Raw genomic sequence first — 16,724 nt, forward strand, 5'->3', positions numbered from 1 at the left:
ACTGTCTCGAAAAATTTAGTGAGCAAAAATACTCTCTAATCTTTGGGAAAATTATTTAACGATGATAACGATGGGATCAAAGATGAATATTGATTTCCTACAGGATCAATCATTCGTTGGACGTTCTATGTCCAACAAATGAAAGAGAGCTAATCCTCTCTGCAATATTTTATTTTTATTTTTTATCCTATAGTGATTTTGATAGGATGAAAGAGAGCCACATCAAAATTCACATCACTTAAATTTGGAAGTTCAGTAATTGTAAAAATTTCCATTTTAAAAATAAATAAATAAATAAAATAAAATAAAATCTTATCTAGGCTCTAAAAATTAGACGGAGGATTTATTTGTTTTTTTATTTATTTATTAGAAGGGTAACTGGACCGGTTTGCGCGCACCAACTATTGCCTCCTCCCCGAACAAGACTTGCGAAACAGGATTTTAATTTTACGATCCGTGACCACTGATATTAGTAGTCGGTGGGAATCGAACTTGAGATCACAGGAGGAGCACACCCTTTGATCCTAAAGTGCTACTACTCGACCACCTATCTGGTGGTTTAAGCTAAGGATTAAGGTCAAATTTACTTGCTTCCACAAGAATTTGCAAAGTCTATGGATTAGTGAGCTATTGTGATAAATTTTAACAATGGATAAAAAAAATTAACATTATTGTCCACACAAAAAAATTTTCACTCTTAGTTGCCTTCACAATTTTTTTTTCACTCTTACTATAGGGTATTATGTGGCAAAATTTTGCAAAACAAACTTTTAGAAAGCTTTGAAGATATTTTTAGTTTTCCATCTTTAATTTTTTTTTTGTGGCATTTCTTTATCTCAACATTGGTTGCGTGCAAAATTTATAGTGGCTTATCGTCAATAGAGGTATAATTAAGATCTACCTACATGTTTTTTTTCATATTGATTTACGACTTTTTTCAAGTGTACAAAAATTTATAGTGATTTATTATCAACAAAGGGATAATCAAGATCAGCTCGCAACATTTTTTTATATTGATTTATGACTTTTTTCATGTGTACCTAACCAAGCATACCATAAAATTGACTATATTGATTAAGGGAATTTTGAGAAATTTTACATATAAAAATGAAAAATTCAATTCAATGACAAGGGGTGTTGACTATTTCCATTTTTTTTATTGAAATGTTAATAATTTGATTTCCTTTTGATGTCTTGAAAAGCTCGTGGACCTCACCAACGGTTGAGTTTTCACAATCTTTGGTTCGATGGTGAATCATTAGATGTTTGTTGCATCATTTTATGAATGTTGGGGGTATAGAATCATTTTACCTCTTTTAGTGAAGGGAAAAATATATTAATTAAAGACATCACTTAGTTTTATGGTTTAAGAATCAAAATTAACAAAGAAATAGAATCAAGCATAATTTTGAAATCAAATGGGATGGGGAGATCATGTTATGGAATTGGAAGGTATCAGGCACCCAATCCCACCCAATAAAGTTGGTCTCTATTAATATGCCTATGTATTCTTTATTACTTGATTAACATAAATGAGTATGAAATTGTAGGAAAGATTTTCCAAGCTTTTTTTTTTTTTTTAATTGAGGTATCTAGGCCTCTTAGAGCACCTAACTAATCTTTAGGGAACATGAAATCTCCTTCCCTCACACGCACCAGATAATTTCTAAGATAAATCTCTTAGGGTAGCCCTTGAGGGGGGATTATAAATCAAGCCTATCTCACTAATCTTAGATGGTTAATTTTCTAAGCATATTACTAACAAAGAAAAAATAACCACAACTTTGTACAACCAACCATATATTGTTGTATATGCATATGCTCGAGTTAACACAAAGACACGAAGCATAAAACGTTATCTATGTCAATTTTTTTATTTTTTCTGATTTGGTGAATATTTGGCTGCTCAAAAGTAATGTAGAATTTTAGAAATAAAGAAAAAGATTAATCTACTTAAGCATAAATTCATCTCATGAGCATTTAAACTTACATATCAAGCATTTTATATGAATCAATTGACATTATAAAATATATTACTTTCAATTAAAATATCATAAACTTGGAATTCAATAGAAAAAATCGTGAAACTCATGCTATAACTTAAAATCAAAAGGAATTCAACCCATGCTTTCTCTATTGAGTTAAACTAAGCGTGCTTTCTAAAGTTCTACGACAAAAGAAAACACTAAAATGCTACATGGAAAAGTAACGAATTAAACCAAAAAAAATAAATCTAACTTATTTTAAAATGCAATCCCAAGCTCAAATGATTGACATAATAAAAGTTAAAAGAAAAAAAAAAATCAAGATTTGCTATAACCAATGAAGAAAAAATGAGGAAAAGATATTGATGAGATCGCGTGTTCTCCTCGGGAAGGGTTGGAATGTGAGCAATTGGAATTGGACTTCAAACTCATGAAGGTAGTCCTCTTAGGTTTTTAAAGAAGAGAATTTTGGAAGGTTGATAATTCAATGCATTTTATTGTTCCAATTCAAAACTAGTTGAGGTTTCTAATTTGATTTGAGAAGTTGTAATAAGTAAAAGCAAGGCTAGGGAAATCTCTCAATTGGGTTTTGATTTTGCAAAGTTCAAAAATAGGAGGTTTCGAAAAAAAAAATTGGTTATTTCTCCAAAAACAAACATGGGTTTTTGTAAATATTTTCTAGGCAATTTGTAAGATTTTACATTACTTACAAATGATGAAGGCCTCATTTTTTGAAAATGGGTGTGTGAGATTTTTTTTGTTTTTTATCATATTGAGGTATTTTGTTAAGTTTTGCTAAGACATGGCTTAATTCCAAATGTAAGTCGAATTCACCACTCCAACTAACAACTCTAGATTGCGAAGTTTATCAGAATTGATGAAAGTCAGAATTATTATAATTAAAGAAATGGTGATAAAGATAACCAAGGATTATTTTAATAGAGGTTAGGACTTAGGTACACCATTAGAATGGATTTGCTAAAAACTTAAACCTTTGGGGTTGGTTGGAAATTATCTAACCACTTATAGTTTTATTAGGATGGGAAAAAGGGGGAAAAAATTAATCCCAGACTATTAGGGATTATTTCAACTTAATTAAAGTATGGTTTGGGATCCGTTGACTCCTAAGAATGACTCATGGAAAAAAAAACACATGACCCAACCCTTTAAACATAAAATCCAATGGTTGAGATTGATACCGCGAATCTTAAAGATACTTATCTTGAGGATAAATCTCAATCATTAGATTTTGCATTTAAAGGGTTGGGATCATGTGTTTTTTTCATCAATTATTCTTAGGAGTCAAGGGATCTTGACCCGTTAAAGTATATCCATAAACCCACTAAGGCTTAGATGTAGGGTTTAAAATGGTACGGATTTTATCCGAAATTTGAGTGATTTGAATCTAAATTTAGTGGGTTTGGTTTCATCAAGTAAAACCGAATTAAAATATAGTTTAGATATGAGTTGATGTCCCTTGACCCGAGTAGGATTCGGGTCAGATATGACTCCATCCCTGTATTCGTCAAAATCCGAATGATATATTATTTTGCAAAATGTATTCTTATATTTTTTAAGTCATCTTATATCAACCAACAACGATTGGGTGAAGTGATTAAAGCCTCTCTTTAAAATGAAGAGGTCTTGAGTTTAAGTTACCATTTAGTCATATTTTAGCAATTTTATTTAAAATAATTTTAAATGATTTAACATTATCCAACCCGATTGACTCGAATCAATAAATTCAATCGGATTGAATCTGGATATGGTTTTAATAAAAGTAAAATGGTTCGGATATGGTCTTAACTAGTATGATCAGAATCGGATTCGGATCCAAATACAATATTCGAATATGGATACAGACACACTCATATTCGACCCGTTTTAAACCCTAACCCTTAAGCTTTGCACTCCCCTCATTGAGTTTTGTATCTCGCATCCAAGCTTACGCATAGTTTGTGCACCACGCGTACACTTGGTTTTTAAATCCAAAAGTTGCTTGATGGGTTATTTATAGGAAAATGCTGAAGTAACATTGAAATGGACATCGTTTGAAACATTGTTAACATGGATGTGTCTTTAGAACCATAGATGCTTTTCAACAAAATACGAGTGAGAATCATCTATGGTTCTATGTACACCAATGTCCCAAACAATGTCAATTTTCTTTCTTAATAATCTTTTTGGACGGTAGCTTGATAATCCATTTAATTAACTTTTTTTACCTTAATGGTCCCCCGTTATTGTCGAGCTCACAATTTTTATTTATTGTCGAAGTCAACATTTTTATTTTATGTCGAGCTCACAGCTTTTTATTTATTGTTGATGTCACCAAATATTATTGTTGAGTTTAATAAATTTTATTGTTGACTATGACAATTTTTAAAATTTTTATTTTATGTCGAGCTCACAACATATTTTTTTCTTGAGATTTTTGAACTAAAATACATGAAAAGATCGACTAAAAACTTGACATAATGACTTGTCTATATGATTTCAAACCAAAAGAACCATCTTTGATTGATTTTCATCCAAAAATGAAGTGAAAATTTAAAAAACACACCCCTAGTTTTCTACATACATCATCAAAACCTTTGAAAATGTCTTCTTCTTCCTTCTCAAATCCTTAACCTTAGAATGAAGTGTCCTAAACTCAATCGAGATGCCTAAAATCTAAATTTTTTCAATGAAAATGGTGAGTTCGAACAATTAGAGCACATTCTACGTTTTAATCATGCGAAGTGTAAGGAGTGAGATTCAGGGCTTGATTAGAAAGTAAAGTTTTACTAGATGGATTATTAAGAGAAACCCTAAAAGTTAGGGAGCATTTAGAAAAAAGTTCCTCCACTAGGGCCCTTTAAGTAATTTTCCCTGAGAACTAGGTTTATGCAAATAGTTTAGACTTGACCTAAAAGTGGCGGCCTACAGGTGTCTTATAACAGTCCAAATCCTCCATTGAGCATAAATTGATTATGTCGAAGCTCAACCCTAACAAATTCAAACTATGTTAATATTGATTTTTTTATTTCAGAAAAATATTAAATTCAAACCCTTTAGAAAGCACATTGAAATTGTTTAATGCTACTTTTCATTAAAATGAGGATTACATTACAATTTTAGTTGAAAAAAGCTTTTAATAATATTCTCCAACATTATAATTTTTGCGCTTTTACTACATTAACCTCAAAAGGATGCTTGTTCGGTAGGCACGGGTGAACCCTAGTTTATATAATAAAATATAAAATTGGACCCCACTCGATTTCCCTTACATAAAGAGGGGTTGGAAATTTAATAATGCTACGAATCTCGAGCACAACTTTAATTTTATTGTCTCTCTTTTGTTAATCAATTTCAAGGATGTCCTTCTAACTTTATTGTATTTCTTCTTCTACCATTCTTTTCAGGATTACCCCTCCAATTTTATTACCTTTCCTCTAATGCCCCTTTTTCTTTAATAACTTCAAAATTTTATTATCTTTCCTCTCCTACCCTTTTAAACCCAAAGTCGGCTAATAATTTTTTTAATATCTATTCAAAGGCTTTGGAAATTGATCGCCATTGAATTTTAAAATTTAAAATCCAAATTCAACAGTGAAAAATGTCTTCTAATTTTTATTGCATTTACCTTTCTTAAATTGTATGCTTTACATGCATGTGCCATTCCATACAGTCCATATAGATAGAAAATGGGTAGTACTTGTGTCTAAGAAAGTTAAAAGTTATATTTGCTTAGAGTTATTTCGATTATGAGGGTAAATATTTAAATAATATTTGGTTTTGGGTCAACAAGTAAAATACTCAAAATTAATGTATCATTTCAAGGGACTCCTTCACAATCATAATCAAGGTACTAAAATATTTCCATGATAGGATAGCAATTAAAATGACTAATATGGACAACATGAAATTGGGAAAAAAAAAGGAGAAATTCTATTGCCACACCAATGTAAATAGATTTCCAAAATAAATATGCTAATAACAGAGGAAGCAATTAATTAGTTACATTCAACACATACTTTTAACATTATCCCATGTATTTTCTTTTGAACCAACATTGAATCTACCAATAACTAGTGAAGAACAACAAAAATAAATTTGGTTCTTGATTAATATATTTTGATGCCTTTTGGGCTCTGCCATTGCTACTCTTCCTGCCTCATCATACCTTCTCGACATAAAATTTTCTCTTCTATCTTTACATCACCATATATGTCTTCAACATTGCTACAGTAGCATGTTTCACAAGACTAGGGAGACTCATTATAGCTCACTTGGCCATGAACTTCTTTAGAAACCATATATTGTTGTAAGATGATGAATTAAGTTAGCATCCAAGAGCATTCACAAATAAATAAAAATGAAAGAATTAAAATTTGAATGTGGAAGTATTAGTCACCAATCCTATGAAGTCTGTTACAAAAACAAAAGACTTGGTTTTGTATTGCGAGGAATAAGGCTCAATTGTAAGACGTGTTGGCTTGCTTGGATGGACGGAAAGAAGGGGATCGTACCTAATAGAAGTACAAATCAATCATAAAATGTTTAAAAATCAAAATCAAAGAAAAATAGGAAAGTTTGTTGACGATCTACTAAATCATAAAATCAAAGGGAGATAATCACAACAGACTAGAAAAATTAAAGAGAATCAAATGGAAACAAAAAATTGGCATACCATTATTTGAACTTTTAGTTCCCCATCCAATCAAGTTCTTATTTCCGATTCCACCAATTCCTAGAATATCATCAAGACATAATAATAGAGCTAAATTGTTCAAATGATTCTGATGGAAGAGATTCCAAGGTTTCTTATCACCTTTCATAGCACCAGTGATACCTTACAATGAAGAGTCGGAAAAACTTTTGGTTAGGCTAGAATACCTATTACATGTTATAAAGAAAAAATGACTAGAATCAAACAAGCACTTTGATGATACACAACGTAACGCATACTGGAACAATTGTAAGAACGTTGTATATTAGAGTTTCCACTGTCAATAATAATTGCAAGAAAGCGCAACATAACGCATAAGGGTGTCAATAGGCCCCATTTTACCAAAACTGAAAATCCTAGTTCCAGTTCTATTGGAACTGATTAGAGTCGAGTCTAATATGGTACCTAATCTACAGGAACCAGAACCATTAGTTTCTATCCAATGGGTACTTAGAATCGATTTATTTTTTTCATTTCTTTTTATACTATAAATGATTTATGGTTTTCCTATGTTTTAAGGTTAATACATATTATTTAAAGTTCTTTAATTTTACATATAAACTATGCATTGGAGCTTAAAATAGACTATCTCTTCCAAAAATTTCTTATTGTAAAATTTTAATTTGAAAAAAATATTCATTAACTCACATCTTTAATGGAACAAATACTAATTAAGTTAATGAGGGACAAACTTCCATCCAATTAAGATAAACATCTTATCCATCTAAAATTTTTGTGGGGCCCACTTTATTACCTTTCCTTTGTGCCCTCTAACTTTACTACATATCATCTTTTACTCTTTTAATCTACTTTATTATTTTTTCCCTTTTACCCTTTAATATCAAAATATCTTTCCTCTTCACCACCTCGAACTTCACTATATATATATTACTCCATTGATCCATTATATTATTTTCATTTTTTGCGCCTTTATCTAATTTTTTTTAATAATACCGCTTAACTTTTTTTGTTTTGTTTTTACCTCTTAATCCCAAAGAGGATGCCCGTGTTATAGGCATGGGAGAACTTTGGTATAATTGTGAAATAAAAACTAAAGTAAAATAATAAAAAATCTAAATGAAGGAAAGAAGAAGAAAAACTAAAAAAATTAGAAAGCTTCCCTAATTCTCCTCAATCCGAACAATTAATTATGTCGGTCCCTGGGAACGATGCCAAAAATTTGCTACGATTGAAATAGTGTAGATTAAATACTCCAAGTGTAGGGTTGTAGCGAAGTAGTAAAATCTCGAGAGTCCGTGGTTGATCCACGGGGATTATGTAAAAATTAAAATAAAACACGGATGAGGTGGAAGAAGATTTAACCTAAATTATTAAAAAGATGATTTTTCAGACTATCATATGAAGTAAAAATTAAATATGTAAAATAAAAATTAAAAAGTATTAAGGCATCGAGGATCCACTCAAAAATTTTAATTTTATTCATTTAACATTCTTTCTCGATTATGTTCAAATAAAGATTCTCCCTAATCGAATGATACAACAATCAAACTAAAAATTATTTTCTAAAATATTTTGAAAAAAATAAGGTTGTCACGTGTTACACATTCACATATTACAGGAATTCCTTAAGCAATCAATATAACAATCATCTACAATGAATCAAGAAAAAATTTTAAGCATTCAATATGATAATCATAAACAAAAACTCAAAATGAATTTATAGATATAGAATTAAACAAAAAATAATTAACTTATCTTAAATTGGTCCAAAAAAATATAAACACTAATCCACCATTGTAGATCGAAATAAAATTACAATCTTCGAGTTTTACCCTTAGTCCTAGTTAGGATTTTAGCCAACAATCTCTATAGACAAATCCATCAAAATATTGAATAAAAAGTCTAGAAAATTAAATTAAAAGAAATTAAAGAGAGAGAAAAATTGGAGAAGAAAAAGATGGAGAAAATAATTAGAAGTGTAGAGAAATAAACAATGTTAAGAGAATAGAGAAAAATAAAAATCAATTAAAATGGAAGGTGAGAGATATGAGAGGATAGAAAATTAAACATGTGGAGGAAAGATATAAATAAATAGAAAAAATAAAGATATGAAGAGATGTATGTGATCTTTTAGAATAAAACTAAATATACGTAAGAGAATGTGTAGAGATATTCATTTTTCGAAAACTTTTCCTTATTTCTTTAGCCCTTCTTTAACTTATCTCATAATTGCTCCTCCACCCTGTTGCATGTTTTATTTATCAAAAATCCATCTTTAGCATTTTTCTCTCATTTTGAACATCCAAAACCTACAAGAAAGAAAATTCAACTAATTAGACCATATTAATCAAATTAATATTAATTAATCTTCACAAATTAAGGATAAATATAATCAATTTGCACAATTATCACCCTTTTACCCCTTAATATTAAAATACCTTTCCTCTTCACCCCCTCTAACTTCACTATATTTCCTTTTATTTTACTCATTTAATCCATTATATTATTTTCATCTTTTGCCCTTTAATCTAAAAAAAACTTAATAATACCACTTAACTTTATTTTTTTTCGTTTTTACCTCTTAATCCCAAAGAGAATGCCCATGTTGTATGCACGGGAGAACCCTAGTATATAATAAAACACAACTATAGGGCCCACTTTGCTACAGTTTTATGGGTCTACCATACTCACTTTATTGTTTTTTCTTTTTACCATTTCAACTTTATAATTATTTTTTTCTCTTCTCCATTTTTTCAATAATATCTCTCCAATCTTATTGTTTTTCCTCTTTTACCCATTTTCAATAACACCCCTCTAATTTATTATCTTTCATCTTTTACCCCTTTAAACAACTTTATTATCTTTCCTCATCTCCCCCTTTTCTTAATAATACTTATTCAACTTTATTATTTTTCTCGTTTATCTTTATAACTTTAATTTTTTTTAATAATATCCTTTCAACTTTATTATTTTTTTTATTTTTATCCCCCTTAACTCCAAAAAGGATGCTCGTGTCGTAAGCACGAGCAAACTCTAGTATATATAATAAACACAACTGTCGATCCCACTTTTACTTCAATTATGGGGGATAAACATTTCATCCAACCTTTATGTGAGGTCCAAATTAACTACTTTATTGCCTCCCCTCTTCACCCCCGTCAACTTTATTATCATTCATTTCCTCTTCCCTTTTTTCAATAATATCCCACTAATTTTATTAATTTTCTTCTTTCACCTCATTTTCAATAGTACTCCTTTAACTTAATTATCTTTTCTCTTTTACCCCTTTTACCATCTTTATTGTATTTCCTCACTCCTCTTTTTCTAATAGACTAATGATAAACTAACTTACAAAATTGGCATTCTTGACATGACATGTGCACAGAACCATAGATTCTTTTTTCTCGTGTATCCCGAAGAAAAAAATCTAGGATTTTGTGTACTATTACATCAAGAATGTTAGATTTGCACGTCAATTTATCACGACTCTTCTTAATAATACCTCTCCAACTTTTTTTATATTAATTTTTACCCCCCTTAACTCGAAAGAGGATGATCGTGTCATGGGCACTGATGAACTTTAATATATATATATATATATAAGGGTATGTTAGTCTTTAACATAATAAATGCTTGTCTTTTACGTAATAAATATTAAGGGTATTTTAGTCTTTAGATTTATATCAAGTTTTGGCAATCAATGCCAACATAATAAATGCATTTATTATGCCCTTAATAAATGTATTTATTATGTAAAAAACCAACTGATCCTTGTCTTCTTCACTAAAGGATAAAATTGGTAGGGATATTTAGAAAGTAAGTGTGGTGAAAAATGTTAACATTCCCACGAGGTCTTGAATGTTAGCATTCCCCATGTGTATATATATATACAAGAGTATGTTAGTTTTTTACACAATAAATGTTTGTCTTTTACATAATGAATACTAAGGGTATTTTAATATTTAGATTTATTTGATACTTTGGCAATCACTGTTAACATAATAAACATAATAAATGCATTTATTATGCTCTTAATAAATATATTTATTATGTAAAAGACCAACATATCATTGTCTTATTCACTAAAGGACAAAATTAGTAAGGGTATTATTAGAAAGTAAGTGTGGTATTGGAAAATGCTAATGTTCCCATGAGGTCTTGAATGTTAGCATTCCCCATGTGTGCTTGTGAGAGAGGGAAAGAGATATTCGAAGAAAAACTATGAAGCGGGCAGCCTTTTTCAAAATTTTGAACATGTGGCATTTTCAAGAAAGTCTTTCAAATTTTAGGGGAAATGTATGGGTGTGAAATAAATTCCAAATGCCACGTGTATTGTACAAAGGAGGGTTTCTCACACTAATATACTATTATGTGATGAGACAAGGTGGAGTAGAATGAGTTTCATAAAGTTGTCATAAATGCCCCGACCTTTATATTTAAATTTAATTTAATCAGGACTATTTTAGTAAAACACCAAGAAAATTGCAACTTTGCTTAGTTATCAAAATTACAAAAGTGACTTTTTATTATATTATCTTCAAAAACCCTTTAATAAATATTTTAATTTACAAATAAGTTTTTTGAATAATGCTGAAGTGACTTCAAGATTGGACCTCATATTGCACACTCTGATGTGAAAGTGTATGGGAACCATAGATACTTTCCTAGAGATAGGAGTGAAAAAACATGTATGGTTCATATCTACTTTCATGTCAAAATGTGCGATATGAAGTCCAATCTTGAGATCACTTCAGCACGACTCAAGTTTTTTTTTATACATGTGGGTTTGCACTCGTGCCATATTGCATATAAAGAAAATTCTAAACTGACATCCTACAACATTGCGTTGATGTGGTGGTGTGCATAGAACCTTAGATGCTTTCCACTCGTATCTCTTGAAAAGTATCTATGATTCTATGCATATAAAATCATAAATATAAAGCAAATACTAATATATAAATGTTAAATTGACTTCCTACAACATTGTGTCCGAATCCGACTCAGATCATACTAGTTAAGATCATGTCCGAGTCATGTCAAACCGTTTAAGATTATTTCAAATAAAATTGTTAAGATGTAATTAAATAATGACTTGAACGTAAGACCTCTCTATTTTGAAGAAAGGCGTTAACCACTACACCTAACCATTATTGGTTGATGAAAAATAACTTAAAAAAATATAGGAATACAACTTGCAAAGTAATATATCATTCGAATTTTTGCAAATATAGGGATGAAAATGTATCTGACTCGAGTCAAGGGACCTCAACCCATATCCGAACCATATTTTAATTCGGATATATTTGATGAAATCAAACCCACTAAACTCATATTTGGATCACTCGGATTTTGGATTAAATCTATACCATTTTAAGCCTTACTTAGATGTCCCACATAGAAATTCCTAATTTTCAGGAACTGTTTCAATTAAATTAAAATATATTCATCTTGGTCCATAAAGGCTTGAACGTCCCACCCTTTTATCATCCATAACTTTTAGGAATTTTAATGTTTTGACACCTTAAAGCACTTCCTTCCTCCACAATATGATCATCTTGGAACTCCTATGGCCTTTGTCTATGTTATGGGTTAGATACTAGATTCAAACCATAAGGGCCAATAAATGGGATATTATGGTACTAAAGTTTCTTAATCACGAGTTTGTTTTAGGAACCTAATTGGTTAAATATCTAATTTCAAGGATGCCATTGCAATATGGTGTACCTCACATTACTTATAATTCTAGAACCAGTTGATTCTGACTCAATTAATTAGTTTAGGAGAGGTGGAAAATCTAGTGATAAGTATTACTCCCTTCACTTGTCTGTTCTTAACTATATATCCTATTATTACCTTGTTGAACATTGGGAAACTTTCATGCATGGCGTCGGATGGTGCAACCGTAGGAATTAGTCTCATCCCAAAAAGGTTTGTGGGATATCCTATGTTATCTAGGGTTTTTTAAACGATCTTTAGTTAAGTCTGTCAAAGGGTACTATTTAAATCGGATATACTAATATCTGAATTCAAATCCAAAATCAGGCGGATATTCAAAATCAATATCTGAATTCGAATTCAATTAAGTAATCGGATATCCGATTCAGATTGCCTGTGTTTAAAAAAAAAAAAAAAAAAAAGCCCCTTGTTTTTTTCTCAAATCATCTTTAAGACCTTTCATCTCCAATATGTAATAAAAAAATCCTCATCTTTAACCTTTGTCAGAAACCCTTGATTTTTTTCTAAATATTTTCAACCCTTTCATTTTCTCAAAACTTATCTATTAAAAACCCTTGATTTTCATGGTGGTCAGATGAGATTGAGAGAAAAATCAAGGGTTTCCATGATGGTTGGATGAGATTGAGCAAAACATCTAGGGTTCCATACTTTTTGGATGAGAATAAGAGAAAAATCAAATATTTCCATTGTGGTTGGATGAGATTGAGAGAAAATCAAGGGTTTTCCTCGATAGCAATTTGAGAGAGCTACCTATAATGGAATGGTGCATAATCATCGCTTCACTAGAGTTCTCCTCTGGTCGCCTCATTGGAGTTCTCCCCTATTTGCAAGCTTCAACCTTAATGGAGACAGAATAATGTAACAATGGAGAGAGAAGAAGGCATTCAAATTTCAAAGAAGGAAAAAATAAATTCTATCTTAACTTTTATAATATTATATACTAATAAAATCATATGTATTTATTTTATTTTCGAATCAGATATTATTGAATTCGGTATATCATTATCTGAATTTGAATCCGATAAGCATTTCGAATATCGAAAACTATCCGAATTCGAATTCGAATCCAAAATTTTCGGATAATATTTGATTTTTCGAATACGAATTCGAATCAGATTCGAATTTTTGACTATCCATTGAAACCCCTATCTCTAGTATTAGGGAGGCTAGCATAGATCGCAGTGACAAAAAATTGTGATTAAATTATGATTTTAATAGTTGTTGAATAAATCATGATTTTTTCTCTAAAAGAATTGTGAATTTTCTGGAAAAAAAAAAAAATTTGATTTGATTATTTTTAAAGTTTTCTGTCATTTTCTTGTCGGAGAAGACAAATGTTCATTTTTTACAGCATGGAGTTCATTTTTTTATTACTGTTGTGTTCAATAGAATTAATAATATAAACTCGACGGTAATTAAATTACCATCTAGTTAATATGTACGAATTGAATTATGAACTTGATAGTAATATAATCACCACATGAACTCGATGGTAATGATATTGTGAACAAACCTTCACAGAAAGTGTAATTTGGTAATACCACCGAATTTGAGAGTAATATTATTGAACTCGATGGTAATTTATTGAACTCAATTGTAATTTATTTTGAAGTCGACAGTAATTTATTTAACTAAATAAATTTTTATATTAAAAATCCCTGATTATTATATATAATGGTACAATTATCTCATGGTATTGAAGTCAACTATTTTTTGAACTCAAAATATGGTATGTATTGTGTGTGTGTGTGTGTGTGTGTGTGTTTTTGTCAATTTAAATATTATATTTCAGTCATGATGTTATGGTTCTTGTTGCATAAAAAAATTTATTATTAAATAGAAATAAATCATGTAAATTTAAAATTAGCAACGAGATTTCAAATACTATCGTATTCGACAATTTTAATATTAATTAGCATCGAGAAAAACATAACTTAATCATAACATTGAAAATGGATGCATAACTTAGAAAAGAAAACATAACTTAATCTAAATCATTTTCATCAGTCATATTGTATGTCGAACCAAGGTTATTATTATTGATAAATTCTTCTCTTTCTTATTCAATAAATACAGGAAAGTCACTCAATCTGTCGTGTCGTATGACGGAAATGCATTCGTGCATTTTCCTTTTTTGGCGTTCAAGAGCTTGATTAAATATAGATAATATATTCTTTGCGTATATTTTTGTTCTCTATTAGGAAATTTTTTCCCCGATTTCATGCATCGCCATCTTAAGATATTCAGTTTCATTGACCAACCAACACCACTATTTATTATTTTCACTGAAATAATCTTCAGTCGACTCTATAGTTTGAAGTGTTCGATTATATCATCACGAGTTGCTTCGTCTAAGCTACTCGTGTCGTAACATGAGTTTCCTAAGTATTCATCGAACTAACAATCGTCATTATTTGTCAGTTCTGTTTCTTCATCCGATTCATCATTACTAATGACAATCAGTGATTTTCACCAGATATTGTCGATTATGAGTTTTTTTTATATATATAGAAGAAGATCATTATGACTTGAGAGATGGGATTCAAAAGATTGTATTCTATAGATATATATAGACACTCAAGTAATGTGGATGTGACCTTTCACTGGACCTTTTGTGAATTGTCATGTCTTCAAACAAGTAAGTAGATGTAATTGAACACATGAGGTGAATTGTCATTTCATTAGAAAGTTAAAGTGGATGCGGTCATTCACTCAAGGTTTTGTTGCATAAAAAATCTATATTAAATAGAATCGAGTTCGACGATTTTAATATTATTTAGTATCGAAATCGACGGTAATTAAAAAAGCGTCGAGTTCATAATATTATTTAGTATGAACTCGATGTTGTAGTTAATTTTTGTTCGATTATGTAATTTTGATTCCAACACAATTTTTTCATCAAAACGACAAACAAAACGAAATGGATGAACCGTAAACTCTTTATAAACCATCTATTTACTTGGATTTTGGCTTAGATCTATTATATTCATAGAAAATAAGCAAAAAAAAGTATTAAAACTCACCTCTTGTGTTGATTTTAACGTATAATAAATTGGAAAGAAGAACTTGAAGGAATGAGAGCTAGATTGATCTATTAGAGATTTCTAAGACTTCATATCATCAAAATCCAATGAAAGGGTAATTCTGACATTTCACATGCTAAAAATGGTGAAAAGGTCTTCATGGACCATTTAGAAAGAAAAAGTTTACTAAATGTCATATTAAGATAAGTTGAAAAACTTAGGGACTGTTTAGAAAGAAGTCCCTCCACGAGGGTGCTTTAAGTAATTTTCCCTTTTGAAAATGGACAACTACGAAACTTCCACCTAACTCCAAAATTTAAAATTAAAATTTGGTGAAAAATAACTTTTTTTTTTTCAAAGTTCATAGAATTTTGTCCTCTATAACCTTGAAGCATCGAATCATTTTTTTGTCACAAGGTGAACCAAAGGACCTTAGTAAGGGTGAAATCCTTACTAACTTAGTAAGACTAGTCGAACTCTTAAAAAATATGATTTGTTAAGTAATTTCCTCTGCAAAATACATAGCTGTTTTACTAGTTATTTCCTCAATATTGCCCATGAATCGAAATTAAATGAGGGCATTTGAGTAAAATCCTCATTCAAATCATACAATAAAAATATGGGAAAATTACTTAAAGGACCCTCATGGAAGGGTTTCTTTCTAAATCGGCCCTAAGTTTTGCATGATAGCTTGACATGATATTTAATAAAAAATTTCTTTCTTAATGATATCTCGTACTATCGAGCTCATAATTTTTACTGTCGAACTTGATGCTTTTTTATTTAGTGCCGAGTTCACATTTTTTTACTGTTGAGTTTACCACTTTTTATTTATTGTCAAACTCGACTCTTTTTAATTATTGTCGAGCTCACCATTTTTTTAAATAAAAAGTGGTGAACTCGACACTGGTAAAATCCATTGTAGATGCAATTTCTTGTACTATTTTGAGATCCTCACTTGCTACTTCGAAAATGTGATCTTTGAGCTCCTAGGTGTGCCTACAACATCACCTTTCTGACACCCAAGTCAGATTTTGTACAAAAATTAGCAGAGTTTATGTGTGTAAAAAAAAACATACCTTTTAATATCTCTGCCCTTTGTATTTATAGAGGTGAAATCCTAATCCTTCCGTTTTCCTTCTTGGTGTTATCTTCCTTCCAATTTAGAATTAGAATCCGAATTAGAGTATATCTTCTTTTGGATCACGTCTATATTCATTGAATTAGTTTAGCAACGGATTCCCCATATCTAGGGTGATCCCTGATTTGTTGAATATCTACCAGATAATAGCTTAACCAAATCCTTGA

This window comes from Akebia trifoliata, chromosome 12 (assembly GCF_017979445.1).
Source record: "Akebia trifoliata isolate Shusen 1 chromosome 12, ASM1797944v1, whole genome shotgun sequence".
In the NCBI taxonomy this organism is placed as follows: Eukaryota; Viridiplantae; Streptophyta; class Magnoliopsida; order Ranunculales; family Lardizabalaceae; genus Akebia; species Akebia trifoliata.